Genomic DNA, 13,303 nt, shown 5'->3' with positions numbered 1-13,303 from the left:
TAGTTTATAGTTTTCCAGGAATGCATCCATTTCATCTAGGTTGCTAAGTTAATTGGCTATAACTGTTGATAATAACTACTGATGATTGTTTCTACTTCTTTGGTGTTCGTTGCGATCTCTCCCTTTTCATTCATAATATTATGTATTTGAGCTTTCTCTGTTTTCTTTTGGATTAGTGTCGCCAATGGTTTATCAATCTTATTGATTCTTTCAAAAAAACAGCTTCTAGTCTTTTTTCCTCTCCGGCTGCTTGAAGCTTGGCCACCATCATGAACGACACAGTAAGTATCCGGACCAGGAAGTTCATGACCAACCGACTACTTCAGTGCAAACAAATGGTTATTGATGTCCTTCATCCTGGAAAGGCAACAGTACCTAAGACATAAATTCGGGAAAAACTAGCCACAATGTACAAGACCACACCAGATGTTATATTTGTATTTGGATTCAGAACCCATTTTGGTGGTGGCAAGACAACTGGCTTTGGCATGATTTATGATTCCTTGGATTATGCAAAGAAAAATGAACCCAAACATAGACTTGCAAGACATGGTCTGTATGAGAAGAAAAAGACCTCAAGAAAACAGTGAAAAGAACGCAAGAACAGAATGAAGAAAGTCAGGGGGACTGCAAAAGCCAATGTTGGTGCTGGCAAAAAGAAGTGAGCTGGAGATTGGACAACAGAAGGAGTAAAGATGCTGCAGTGGCTTTATCTTTGGTGATTGTGCAGATTTTTCATGAGAGGATTAATAAACTAAGAATGTTTTAAAAAATCTTCTAGTTTCATTGATATGTTCTCCTGTATCTATGGTTTCTACCTCATCGATCTCAATTCTAATCTTGATTATTTCCCTTCTTATGTGTGGAGTTGGTTTGATTTGATGTTGATTCTCCAGTTCTTTAAGGTGTAGAGAGAGCAGCTGTGTTCTGGAATTTTAAATTTTTTTGAGGGAGGCTTGGATGGCTATGTATTTCCCCCTTCGGACCGCCTTTGCTGTATCCCATAGGTTTTGGATGGAAGTGTCTTTATTGTCATTGGTTTCCATGAATTGTTTTAGTTCTTCCTTGATCTCCTGGTTGATCCAAGTATTCTTAAGCAAGGTGGTCTCTAGCTTCCAGGTTTCTGAGTTCCTTCGGAACTTTTACTTGTGATTGAGCTCCAGTTTCAAAGCATTGTGATCTGAGAATGTGCAGGGAATCATCTCAATCTTTTGGTATCGGTTGAGTCCTGATTTGTGACCCAGTATGTGGTCTATTCTTGAGAAGGTTCCGTGTGCACTTGAGAAGAATGAGTATTCTGTTGTTTTAGGGTGGAATGTTCTGTATATATCTATGAGGTCCATCTGGTCCAATGTGTCATTCAATGCTCTTGTTTCTTTATTGGTTTTCTGCTTGGATGATCTGTCTATTTCTGAGAGAGGCTTGTTAAGATCTCCAACGATTAGTGTATTCATATCAATATGACTCTTTATTCTTGATAAACAGTTTTCTTATGTAATTGGCTACTCCCATATTGGGGGCATAGATCATCCTGGTGGATAGTCCATTTCAGAATGATGTAGTGTCCTTCTGGATCTCTGACTACAGTCTTTAGTTTAAAATCCAAATTGTCTGATATGAGAATTGCTACCCCAGCCTTTTTTTGAGGCCCATTGGCACGAAAGATGCTTCTCCATCCCTTCACTTTCAGTCTGGGTGTATCTTTAGGTTCAAAATGGGTCTTTTGTAGACAACATATGGATGGGTCCTGTCGTTTTATCCAGTCTGCAACCCCGTTCCGTTTTATGGGCACATTTAGGCCATTCACATTGAGGGTGATTATTGATAGATACATTTTTATTGACATCATGCTACCTTTGAAGTCTTTCTTTCTGTAGATTGTCTCTATATTTCTGTTCAATGCGATTCTTGGGCTTTTTCCTCCTTTAAAGAAGCCCCCTAATATTTCCTGCAGTATCAGCTTGGTGGTTGCATAGTCTTTTAAGCCTTGCCGATCCTGGAAACTCTTTATCTCTCCATCCATTTTGAATGTCAGTCTTGCTGGATAAAGAATTCTTGGATGCATGTTCTTCTCATTTAGTGCCCGGAATATATCTTGCCAGCCCTTTCTGGCTTGCCAGGTCTCTGTGGACAGGTCTGACGTTATTATGATGGGCTTTCCTCTTTCTGTAAGGATCTTCTTTGTCCTAGCTGCTTTCAAGAGGTTCTGCCTACAATTATAATTCTTCATTCTTAGTTTTAGGTGTGTCGAGGACTTTGAAGAATCTCTAATCTTGGGGGGAAACCTTTCGGCCTCTAGTACATAAACGCTGGTTCCATTCATGAGATTTGGAAAATTTTCATGAAGAACTTGTTCCACTATATCTTCTAGACTTCTTTCTTTCTCCTCCCCATCAGGGATTCCAATAATTCTGACGTTGGAACGTTTCATGGCATCATTTATTTCCGTGATTCTGTTTTCATGGCTTCTAAGCTGTTTGTTCCAGGCTTCTTCCTGATCCTTTCTCTCTGTTTGTCCTCCAGATCACTAATTCTATCTTCTGTATCAGTTACTATAGCATTGAGAGAATTTAGATTAGATTGGAACTCATTGAGAGCATTGTGAAGCTCATCCCTAGTAGCTTTCAGCTCTTCCCTAATATTGAAATCATGATCTCTGGTCGTTTTCATTTCAGCCCTAATCAATTCCGTTTGTCACCCATGGCTTTCTCCAACCTAGCTATTGCTTGGATAATTGTTAGCCTGAATTCTCTTTCCGACATATTGTCTATGTTGATAGCCGTTAGCTCTGTTGCAGAAGGTTCATCCTCTGTATTTTTCTTCTGTTGGGCATTCCTGCTCCTAGTCATTTTGGTGAGAGATCGCTGAATGGGTGTTTCTGGGTGTATCGACTGTGGTGCAATCAAGGGGCACCCTGGAATGCTTCTGAGCAATCAGGGTTCCCCACCCAAATGAGAGGAAAGAAAAAAGGAAAAGAAAAAAAGAGAGGGAGAGAGATAGGAACAAAAAGTGAGATAGAAGAGAAGGTTTAGCCCAAATGGGTCCTAGGTAAGATTTATGAAGTATACAAACAGACACAGACAAACAAAAAGACTGATAAAAGTAATATGAGAAGAGAAAAAAATATTTTTCTCTTCTCATATTACTTTTATCAGTCTTTTTGTTTGTCTGTGTCTGATATATATATATATATATATATATATATATATATATATACAAATAAAGGAAGTACCTCATCAAAAAGAACCCTATATATAAGATTTATATACTATCAGGACAAACACAAAATTATAGAAACACTGGTGAAAGAAAAAGATGGAAGAGTGGTTGTAAATTCGCAGTGTGGGTGAGGAAGGTTGTTTTGATTCTTCCTGGATGTATCTTGATATCTTTGTTAAAGGACTCAACTTTCCTAAGATAAGGGGGGATTAGGAATTGGTTTGCCTATAGGTATGGCATTGATTGGGGAAAGGGGATTACCTTGAAGTTTAACTCTATATGAATATTAGAAAATAAAAATTAAAAAAAGGAATAAACTAAACTAAAATTTAAAAAAAAGAAATTAAAAAAATAGAAATGCAAAAGGAAAACACAGGTGTATGTATCAAAAAATTCAGGTTAGAAGGTTATTATGGAATTTGATGTACTGCACATCTTACTTTGACGGTAAATAGGTTAAAAATTATCTATATAATAATAAAAACTTAACTAAATAAAAAAATTAGCCAGAATAGTGGGATAGAAATAATAATAAAAATTGACCTATGAAGTAGTGGTGGTTGTTCTCTTGTTTCTTTTTTTTTTTCCCCTTTCCCGGTTGGTTTTCTGGAGGAGGGGCTTGCCTCGTGGGTTTTCAGTCCTGAAGTTCTCTCAGCTAAGTCCTCCCGCCCCCCTCAAGGGGGTGGGCTCTGAGGAAACTGTTTTTTTCAGGCTTTTGTTCTCTGGAGGTTTTTATATTTGTTCACTTTTGTTTTTCTCTCTTGCCTTGACGGCTTTTGATAGTTTTTGTAGGTTTAGAGGAAAGCAAACTGCACTCTGACCTCCCTCTCAGGGAGAAGCCTCAGTCAGGCTGCAGAGCCCATATAAATCTCCCCTTGGCCGCTGGCAGAGCAGGTTCCCAGTCGCGGTCCCCGGGGACTCAGGATTTTTTGCTTGTACCCAAAACCATGGCACTGGCCGCTGTCTGGACAGCTCCAGACTGCCAGAGAAGTTCCAAGCAGTGATCACACACTGAGATTTTCCTGCTGGCCCAGGCTGGGAGTGCCTGGTCTTTCTGATCCTAGAGCACCTGGCAGGCATCTGTGTGCACCTCTCTCAGGGGAGGGTGTGGGGCACGACTCGGACTCTGATGGCACAGCAGGGCACTTGCGTGGGGACTGCAAAAAGGCTGTGCTTCTGTTGGCTGGCAAGCCTCCCAGCACTTCATGGGTGCCAGGCGCCATGCACTCTCAGGTGCACTGGTGGTTCAGGGACCTGGGTTCTCTGCTGCACTCTCTCTGGCTCTGCGCCAGGGGTAACTGTCCTGGGTATGGGACAAGCCCAGACCCTAACAACCCCATCCCCGCAATTCCCCGCCCCCCTCACCCCCCCTTGTGATCCTTTGCTCTTTCTGAGTGCTTTCTACCAGACTCCCAAGTTAATGCTGGTCCCCAGGTGCAGGGTACTCTCGTATTGGTATATTACTTTCCAATGGGTCGCTTCTGGAGGCTCCCTCCCTCTTTTGTTTATCTTCTGATATCAGTCCGACTTTCCCACTCCGCTTTACCTGTGCACTGGCGTGTTCTGCTCCAGTAGAGATCCAGACGTGTATAATTCTTATCTCAGGCTGATTTCGTGGGTGATTGGAGATCTTTGGAAGGTAATCAGCTCACTTTAGGGAGCAGGTTGAAAGGGCGCCTCCTCCTACTTCCCCGCCATCTTGTCTCCCCCCTGGAAGTCTATGTTAATGCCACATATGCAGTATCATTTTCATTCATATCATACAGGTTATTCCTATAGGATTCCCTTTTGCAGTTTTATTCAAAAAGCTATTCAATTTCCAAATATATGGGGAAATCCTAGTTATCCTTTCTTGATTAATCCAACACATTTGCAATTATGATCAAAGAAAAACTCTTGTGGGTTTCATTCTTCTGAAATATATTGAGACTTCCTTTATTTCCAACGTATAATTATAGTTGAATTCAATTCCTTCTTTGAAATAGACTAATATCCAGGCAATCCTGGACTCCAGACTGGGGCCCATTCCCCCTTGGAGGGCCAGGATATAAGGAAAGGTAGAGCAAGACCTTCATTCATACTCACACCCCCTCCTACTAACTAGAGGGGATCAGGAGAGATGGTGGACCCAAGGATCTTCCAACACCTGAAGAGTAGGAGTCTGGAGCCAAGATGGATCTTAGGAAACCTTGGAGAGCAGAAAAGGAGGAAGGGACATGGAAAGTGGGAGCAGGGGAGGTAGGGTTGGATGAGAGTGAGTCTAGCACTGGATACAAAGATAAGGACTGGATGTGAGTTGAGGGTGAGCATATAAACATGAAGTACCCTTATGGACAAAATGGAAGTCAAAGAAGAACCTTCAAGAGATAGGATGTTTGAACTCAGTAACAGTACCACTGATAATTATACTACAATGTATGTCTCCTTCCAGCCTGAGCATTCCACTTTGTGTGACAAGTTGAATAATCTCACTATTATCTAGGTCACCCTACTGCCTTGCATGCGTGGATTTTCAGTACTCCTACCCAAGGGAAAAATGTAAGTTGGTTCTCATGACTGAGATTTGAGATCTCCCAAGAATGTGTGTGTTTTAAAAGGTAGATCCTCTCCTGGGACACAGAGGGACAACACCCACCATTGTTGGCAGCACCAGGAACTATGAGGGTTTGGGTGCCTCAGAAAGAGACTCTAAGACAAGGATGTGAGTATAAGTAGTTTCTCTGGAAGGATCTTTGGTGGGAAGAAATGATGGGAGCTAAGATGTGAAGAAGGAGGCAGCCAAAATACAGGACAGGGTGTTAGTTTAGAGGGCACTGCTTGGGCAACTCTGTCTCCATCCACTGGGAACGTTTTAAATACATGCAGAACAGCCCTGAGTCATCCCATCCAAGTGCAAAAAGACGTGCACGGGATGAGTGTTGCTCTTATGGACATTGGTTACCTGGCTCCTGAGCTCACTGCCATGGCCAAAGAAGCCAAGGAAGCCAATGGTAACCCTCGGGTAAAGAGCTGCAGGCAACTGCGGGAGGCAGCCACTGTGTGTACAAGACAGGGCTTGTCAGTGAAGACACCAGAGGGCACCAACCCTCTCCTCTCCTCCCTATCATGACCCATGGTATCTGAAATATTGAGAAATTAGTGTAGTGCTGCCCATCACACACCAAATGACTGCCAGGATGCCTTACTTTCCTGATCACTTACAGTCCCAACACTGATACGTCTTAAATAACAAGTAACTTCTGTCCCATGACTACTCCAACTCCACTCTTTCACTCCATGACTTTCAATTCAAGCAACTCTTCTTGCAAGCACTCTTCAAATCTTGCCAGGAACAAAGACATGCACCTTTAACAAGGGATGGGGGACTATCGACAGTCCTCCATGTATGTATAAATCAACCATTTATACATACATACATGCATATAAACATATACATATACATATTTTTTTGAGAACAAGAGAAAAAAGACTGAATTGGTGGGGTGGGCTAGAAGGAGATGGAGAATCTTTTTTTAAAAAGATTTTATACCTTGTGCCAAGAATAATGAACACTTTAGTCCTCTAGGAAAAAATTCTTATTCCCTGGAGTCTCAGAAGTCATAGAATCTGAGGCTTAAGAGTGCTCACTATCCTTGAAATCAGTATTAGTAAGTGCAGCTTTACAAGCTGACCAGCAATTGACAGTATATTGCAGTAGTGACAAAATAAAAAATCTAATCATGGTCCCTTCCTATAAACATTGACAATTAAGTGTGTATCTTGAAATCAACCATTTATACATACATACATGCATATACATATATACATATACATATTTTTTTGAGAACAAGAGAAAAAAGACTGAATTGGTGGGGTGGGCTAGAAGGAGATGGAGAATCTTTTTTTAAAAAGATTTTATTTATTTATTTGACAGACAAAGAGATCACAAGTAGAGAGAGAGGCAGGTAGAGAGAAGAGAGAAGCTGGCTCCCCACCAAGCAGAGAACATGATGTGGGGCTCGATCCCAGGACCCTGAGATCAAGACCTGAACTGAAGGCAGAGGATTAACCTACCGAGCCACCCAGGCACCCGAGAGGGAGAATCTAAACAGACTCCATGTTCAATGTGGAGCCTGATTTGGGATTAGTCTCATGACCCTGATATAATGACCTGAGGCAAAAATCAAGACTCTGATGCTTAACCAATTGAGCCACCAAGGTGGTCCCCCCATATCAAATCTCTTTTATCCCCTCCAGTAACCTCTAAATAGCCTTTTTTGGTATTAATCATTCTAGTATTACAACCATGATTTTTCCCTCCATGAGTAATTAGCCCCTGGAATGGCAGGCACCAACTTCATAGAACGCCATGTAAGGACACACCCATTCTAGAATAGAAAACTACATTATGATAGAATACAAAATGTTATATATGTTTTACCTTAACATAAAACATCTGTAATTGCTCTTTCTGTGATTTCTATGTTGTGTATTACTCAATTTCGGTAACATAAATGCTATTATTTAAATAAAACAACAGGGGTGCCTGGGTGGCTCAGTGGGTTAAGTCTTTGCCTTTGGCTCGGGTCATGATCTTGGGGTCCTTGGATGGAGACCTGCATCGGACTCTCTGTTCAGCGGGGACCTTCCCCCCCCCCCGCCTATCTGCCTACTTGTGATCTCTCTCTGTGTGTCTAATAAATAAATAAAATGTTTAAATAATATAAATGAATAGATAAATAAATAAATAAAACAATAGAAGAGAATAGGTGTCAATTACTAGTAAGTAACAGTAGGAATAATTATGCTACATTATGCATTAAAAATTAAAAAAGCAATGATTACTAATAAACTTTTCACTTTGTAATAGGTTTAGATTTACCAACAAAACCAAATAGAAAAGACAGGACTAAACATTTCCATACACCTAACACAGTTTGCAAACTATTTTGCTTTTTTGTAATTCTTTAATTCCAATATGGTTCACATATATTAGTTTCTGGAATACAACAGAGGGATTCAACACTTTCATGCATTCTCTAGGGCTCATCAGGACAAGCAGCTCCTTCATCCCTATCACCTACTTCACCCATGCTGGCAACCATCACTTTGTTGTTTGTCATGAAATGTCCGGATAAAAGATCTCAGACTGAGGCAGGAATCCACCAAAATCCTAGAGGAGAACACAGGCAAGCAACATCTTTGACCTCAGCCACAGTAACTCCTTCCTAGATGCACCTCCAAAGGCAAGGGAAACAAAAGTGAAAATGAACTTTTGGGATTTCATCAAGATCAAAAGCTTCTGTGCCACAAATGAAAAACGTCAACAAAACAAAGAGGCAACCCACAAAATGAGAGAACTTATTTGCAAATGACTACAAAGGGCTGATATCCAAGAACTATAAAGAACTTATCAAACTCAACACCCAAAAAACAAATAATCGAGTCAAAAAATGGGCAGAAGTTGGGACCAGACACTTCTGCAAAGAAGACATACAAATGGCTAACAGATGCATGAAAAACTGTTCATCATCATTAGCCATCAGGGAGATTCAAATCAAAACCACACAGATACCACCTTCCAGCAGGTAGAACCGCAAAAACTGACAAGGCAAGAAACTACCAGTGTTGGAGAAGTTGGGAGAAAGGAGAACCCTCTCATACTGCTGGTGGGAATGGAAGTTGGTACAGCCACTTTGGAAAACAGTGTAGAGGTTCCTCAAAAAATGAAAAATGAAGGATATGACATTTTACACCAGGGCTGAACCTGTTAAAAAAAATTACATGTGGCCAAGTGATCCATGTTGGCTGTCTCAATTGTTCTCAGGATACCTCATTTTTCTCTTCCTCCCCTTCATCCTCTTCAGCAGTAACTGGACAATCGAATATTTCATTTTATAAAGACATTCCAAGACTGGAAGGATGTAGAGTGAGTTCAATGAGTTTCAGGCTGATGGAAAAAGATGTGACAGTAACATGGAACCCCCATATCCTGGGGGACCTACAGGTTTGCAAGAGGGGTGGCCCATCACAGTATTAATCCTTCCAATACTGGGGACATTGAAGTGAGTACACATGAGCCTAAGTAATGCCTTTCTGCAGCCTGGATGGGGTGCGGGGTCTCTGCCTCAGGGATTTAGAAGGCCAACAGTTGTTCAGGGTCTTTTAGAGCTGAAGGATTAATCTGGATTGCTTGATTGACTCACTGACTTCATTTATGATAAGAAAATGTTGGTCACAGTTTCACGACATACAGAATTGAGGCAGGCAGTCAATACCTTAACATCTGCTCTCCAGGGTTATATTTTTAAAAGACTGGATGTGTAGAAAACAAATATGACTTAGGCACCAGCCAAAGGTTTTTAGCTCATGGGTTGCAGCTGCCAATACACAGGGGCCATCTCTGGCTCACTGATTTCACAGATCAGAAACAGAATCTGTCACAACGAAGATGTAATATTTCATCATGAAGGGTTTTTTTTTTTTGTTCAAAACAAAGTTCACAAATTACTCAAACTAATAATTTATTATGTTGTGCTTTGTAGCAAATGAAAAAATATTTTAAAATGAAAGAATATTTTGGGAGTGATTTAGATGTTAAGTTTTGTGCAATAAACAATTTAAATCTTAGGGGATCACAAGAAAATATTGAAAGCCCAAACTCTGGAAGGATTCTGAATTTAGAGTATTATAGATTATTACAGGGTTTATATGCCTAATCATATAGTGATAGTAAGATCTAGTCTTATATGTATAACAAAATTCAAAAATAATTTGTAATGCTACTACAACATTATATTAGACCTGAAACACTATTGAGAATATTCAAAGAAAAATGCTATCCCCTGGTTATTGACGGGAAAACAGGTAAAGCCCATCAGTGAGGAAAATCTTCAATTATAAGAGATGTCATATTAAGAATGGATAAGGGGGGCACCTGGGTGGCTCAGTTGTTAAGCATCTGCCTTTGGCTCAGGTCATGATCCCAGAGTCCTGAGATCAAGCCCCACATCAGGCTCCCTGCTCTATGGGAAGCCTGCTTCTCCCTCTCCCACTCCTTCTGCTTGTGCTTTCTCTCTGTAAAACTAATAAATAAAATTGTAAAAAAAAAAAAAAAAGAGAATGTCATAAGGGGAGCACCTGGGTGGCTCAGTGGGTTAGAGCCTCTGCCTCAGTCTCAGGTCATCATCCCAGGGGTCTGGGATCAAGCCCTGCATCGGGCTCTCTGCAGAGCAGGGAGCCTGCTTCCTCCTCTCTCTCTGCCTGTCTCTCTGCCTACTCGTGATCTCTGTCTGTCCAACTAATAAATGAAATCTTTAAAAAAATTGTCATAAGGGTGCACCTGGGTGGTTCAGGGGTTTAAGCACCTGCCTTCTGCTCTGGTCATTTCTCAAGGTCCTGGGATCTAGCCATGCAGCAGGCTCTCTGCTCAGCAGAGTCTGCTTCTCCCTCTGCCTAACCCCCTCCATACATGCTCTCTCTTTCTCTGTCTCTCAGATTAATAGATAAAATCCTAAAAACAAAGAATTGGGTCATAAAGATAGATGATACATTGGTTCATTTTCTTAGCATGGAGAAGAAATAAGGATAAGTTAATTTATGAGATCAATAAATGGTTAAAAAAAGGATACCGTCAAAAGATTGCTTATATCCATACACTGCATGTTAACTAAATAGAACTTAAATAATAATTTGAAAAGAAAAAATAATTGCCCATATCCAGACATAAGATAATGGAGCAACTGCAGCATGTTTGGAAAAGAATGGAAGACCTTTTTTCTTCCCTCACAATGATTACGTCCACTTGCACCTTGCTCAGAAAATAACCTTAATAGGGACATCATCTCCATTTAGGAGATGCAAACATGCATCTTTCATATTCCATATTTCAATATGCAAACTTTCAAAATTTCATACTTAGGATATATGATTTTTCCAAATTCAATGAACTTGGGAGATATTCTCAGGTCTTAGTCATAAACAGAAAATCTCCAATAAATACAATATAATTAGATGAAATCATACGGATGCATATAGATTACACTTCTTTTGTAATATGTCAAGGTGCATGATAGTTTTAAATGGGTGAGAAACGTTAATAGAGATGTAAACAACAAACCCTGAAGGGACACAAAGTTGCACGCTCACCAGAAGGTCTGTTTTCTTTACAAGTCACAAAGGAACCTAAAAGTACGTGTGAGGCATGGAAAACTCAGGAAGAGCTATGAATATGATATCTGAATTAGAAATAAGCAACAAAGGGAAAAAAAGTGGGAAGTGCATGAATCAGTGGAGCTAAGCATTTATTTTAATATCTTCAACAAATAGCAGCAGCTTTTTTTCAAATGCTGATTCACAAATTTTGCTTAGTACAATCTTTCGCATATTGAGAAGTGGTCTTGACACTTTGAATAGAAGAAATCTCAGTGGAATCCTGAGAAAGAGCTCTTCCTGAACTCTTTAACCAATTTAAAACTGCTGAAGATTGTTACCGGCTCATGAGAAAATTAGAAAACATGGCAAATCTCAGTTGAAAATGAAGAGGTAAGCAGGGGCACCTGGATCGATCAGGTCTTGATGTCAGGATCCTGGGATCGAGTCCCACGTTGGAGTCCCCACTCAGTGTTGAGTCACCTTCTCCCTCTGCCTCTGCCTCCCCCTCCTCACCACTGTACTTGCATAAAATCATTAAAAAAGAAAACAGAGAAAAGGAGATGAGGTAAAAGGCATGTTTTGAAGATATTATTGATGAGTTTCATTGCAATGAACACGAGAAAGGATAAATAAAACAATTCCTGTTTTCCTTGTAAATTTAACCTTAAAAAAATGAGAGGTTTATGGAATCAGGGACCTGTCAAGTTTGCACTTGTTTTCCAACTACTGTAACATTGTTGGAAAAAAATAAACACTGAAAAGTAATAAAAGCATCAGTGCAGGACAGTCTGTGCTTTTACCTGGGGTACTGGGTCTAGCAGAACTCAGAGAGCGGGATCCCAGCTCCTCCTTCTAGAAGGTCCTGAAGGTCAATGGTTCTTACATTCCTGGCCCAACCCAATGTAGCTCCAGTTTCTCTGAAGCGGAGTCACGATTTCTCCCCAGAAACAAGTCGGCATTGGTAAAAAACCAACCACAGTATTTCTGTTGCAGTGTCCCATGACCTCTCAATCCAGAGACCCCTGAGTAAAATAGGGTCTTCAAATGCCCTCAGGGACAATGAGGACCAAACCCTGGGAAGAGCCCCAATATGTCATCGCCTGTACTTTCTCACCTACCAGCATGTTCTGGGGAAGCTCCCAGAGCCCCCTACTCAGCACTCAGCCAACAAGGCAGCTTTGGTGTCACACCTCAGGAGGCAGGAAGTTACTGCAAAGGTCCCAGGGTCTCCCCAGGGCATCGGGTGAACCGGCTGGAAATACAGCTCTGGCTCTCTATCCTGGGGCAGTGAGAATGGAGCTGGATCCCATGACCTGGGAAGAAGGAGGGCTTTGCAGGATCCAGCAGCTCTGCTGCAGAAGGGATTGGGAAAAAAGGGCCTAAAAGGGGACAGAAGCATACACACCCAAATCCTCCTGCTGCTGAGGAAAGGATGGGTCTCCTGTCAGGGACCTCTGCCCTGCCCATCCCTCAACAGGGAAACTGTGGGAAGACTGTGGGGCATCATGGGTCTTACCACAAACACTGCCACCATCAGCTCCACTCAAGGCCCCCCTGTGGTTGGGGGGCAGCTGGTGAGGTGAAAACCCTGCACAAAACCTGGATTAATGCAGGTCCTCCTCACCAGGCTCTCAGAGCTTCACAAGACACTTCATTCTCTGCTCACTGTCACAGTAGACCACTGCCTGGGGACAGCCACCTGTCCTGCTGATCACTACCCCCCTAAAGAAGCAGGTGCCATGTGCTCAAGAGGATCTGTCACCAGAGTTAATACAAACACCAGCAGATCTAAATTCAAACTGGGCCCCCTCCCCAGAAAGGTTCCTGGGGTCGTCCCTTGCAGTAGAAGTACCACAAAGGGAAATCTTGGTCTATCCTCCATCCCCCCACTGCTGCCAGGGTGTTATCTGTGTCTGAAGGCTTCACCCTGTGCCCTCGAAGGAGAGGGACT

At 41.5% G+C, this 13,303-nt stretch overlaps 1 pseudogene; it reads left to right on the top strand.

The window, feature by feature from the left end:
- The first annotated feature begins 267 nt into the window (after positions 1-267).
- On the top strand, positions 268-765 carry LOC123388964 (annotated as a pseudogene).
- Positions 766-13,303: the final 12,538 nt, after the last annotated feature.

This window comes from Mustela putorius, unplaced genomic scaffold (genome assembly GCF_011764305.1).
Source record: "Mustela putorius furo isolate JIRA1106 unplaced genomic scaffold, ASM1176430v1.1 tig00003931_pilon_pilon_pilon, whole genome shotgun sequence".
Taxonomy (NCBI): domain Eukaryota; kingdom Metazoa; phylum Chordata; class Mammalia; order Carnivora; family Mustelidae; genus Mustela; species Mustela putorius.
The sequence above is the reverse complement of the archived record's forward strand: the minus strand, read 5'-3'. Positions and strand labels throughout refer to the sequence as shown.